This window comes from Pinus tabuliformis, chromosome 6 (assembly GCF_031772625.1).
Source record: "Pinus tabuliformis cultivar Carrire ecotype Pingquan chromosome 6, CPIR1, whole genome shotgun sequence".
Lineage (NCBI taxonomy): Eukaryota > Viridiplantae > Streptophyta > Pinopsida > Pinales > Pinaceae > Pinus > Pinus tabuliformis.
Genome location: NC_142292.1, coordinates 625,824,061 through 625,826,480, shown reverse-complemented (window position 1 = coordinate 625,826,480; position 2,420 = coordinate 625,824,061).

Genomic DNA, 2,420 nt, shown 5'->3' with positions numbered 1-2,420 from the left:
TTCATATATAATCTATGCATAATAAAAACCATAAATCACTTTAAAATCAAATACACTACAAGGAAAAGACCTTCTAGAGGAGGTTTTTTCATAAGCCTCTATAAAAATAGCCCAAAAATCCGTCTATAGAAGAGGTCACTAGCGGAGGCGGGTGGGTGAATGTTTTAGTAGATGTTTTTTGGATGGTGCATCTACAATCTAAAAACGCATCGGTGCTTTACTATCCATACAAGAATTGGTGCCACATAGAACATGGTGCACCATTATTTTTATAAAATAAAACAAAATATGGTGCGCTAAATAACACGACACATTGGTGCTTGAATAATCGATAACAATGGAAAAAGGTTAACTTTTAAAAAATGTTGGTGTTATATACACCCACAACACTGATGCCCTTCATGTAGTAAAACACCTCAGTGCATACCAAGAAGGAGCACCATTATAGTTTTTAAATTTCAAAAAAATGCAGTGCTATTTTCCAAAGGTGCATTGGTGCAGTGAATATACTAAAACGCCCCAGGGCATCTTCTAAAGAGCACTGTTAAGTGGTTTTTAATTTTTTTTAAAAAGAGAAGTTCTATAGTCAAACAAAGCACTGGTGCATTATTTGTATTAGAATGGCCTGGAGCATCTTAACAAAAGCATCGCTATAGATTTTTTAATTTTAAAAAACACGGTGTTCTTGGATATCTTCCCCACCGATGTGGTTATAGTAATGCACCGTGTTGTCGCGCAAAATGACACGACAACGCTCAGACCGGGGGCTGTCACTCTGATCCCCGGTCTCTCCGTTTAAGCCTGTCTCTCACGGCTAAGGGGGGTAGACCCTGAGGAAAGATGAAGGCCAACTGCCAGACAGTTGGGCCAGGAGACGAAAAGCACTAAAATGACTTGACGAATTGAGCAGACCAGTGCCTTAAAAGATCTAAATGATTACTAGCTAGATGATCGAAGAACATGAACCACGGCCAGCAATCATCAGATAAAGAGAGCAATGCTTTAAATATTCAGTAAAACCACAACGCTCATCAAATAGCAATATCCAGAAAACTTAAAAGAAACGAGTTTGCTTTGAATAACAGAGAAACCAGATATTTATTTCGTTTTCAAACCTCAGCACGAAAGCTATACGATGATAAACAACTGAAGGTAGCAAGAGCAATTCTCCACAACAGAAATTTTTATGCCTCTTTTTTTTTTTTTTTTTTTTTTTTTAAATAAAAAGAAATCTAAGAATAAAAAGCTAAATTTCTAAAATCTAACAATACTCTTTTAAGATCCTAAAGAAGCCCAAACAAGACTAATAAAATGAAAACTTTAAACCTAAGCAAAACTTCTATTTTTTTTTTTTTTTTTTTTGACTAAAAAAACTAAAATCTAAATGTTAAATCCTAAAGAACTAAAATCTAAAGGACTACTCAAAATTAAAAAAAAGGCAAATATTTTAATAAACTAAATCTAAAAAAAAAAAAAAAAAAAAAAATTGAATCAAAATAAATCCTAAAGAAGGGACCCTTAAATAAAAAAAAAAAAAAATCTAAAACTAATCCGAATCCTAACCAAACAATTTAATTTAAATCAACCAAAGTCCGATAGCCCAGCTATGCTACTCCTAAACCTTACATCATAAAAAAAATCGAAACGTGAAGGCAAGAATCGAAAATGGGAGCGAGGCTCAGAGAAACGCTGACCGTGGGCAATGAAAACGATATGCTGAGGGTAACTCGACTGCAGACAAGATGAGGTGATGGCGTATGGAGGCTAGATGGTTTGCAGGTACGCGGGACGGAGGAGAAGCAACAGCAGTTGAAATGCTGAGCACAATCGATGGAGCTGCTACCAGAAAACGATACCTGCACTTACGCTAAACAACATATATATAAAACAACAAAAAAATTTCGCACAGCAGGTTCCAGTTTTCGACGGAGGGATGAGAGGATGCAACGGCACTTTGAAACGGTGGCTGTCAAAAGAAAACGATTACTGAATGCGTGCCCCTGAAAGGTAACTGAAGTCCAACGCATGACAAAACAGCAAAATTTTATGAAAACGAAGAATGGCCTGGGCGTAAGACTCAAAACTCGAAACTAAAAACGATTTTCGTGACAGGGAATCGATTTCAAAGCGCAGACAGTCCACGGGTTACATAGCTGCGTACCTGAAGGGAATACGCCATTACCTCAGCCGCTGCTGAAGAAAATCGAGCCACCAAGAAAAGTAAAAGACGCAGCTGGAAGCAGTAAATGCGTTTCACATGAGAGGCCTCGGGAATAAGGTTTTCTCAGTAGTTATAGGCATAATCAGAACAAGATTTGAACGGCAGGCACAAAACAGTTTTCTTGAGCTCAAAATCGTGAATGCAAATACACTGATAAAAGAAATGGAGATACAATAAGCATACACATTAACAAAGTAAG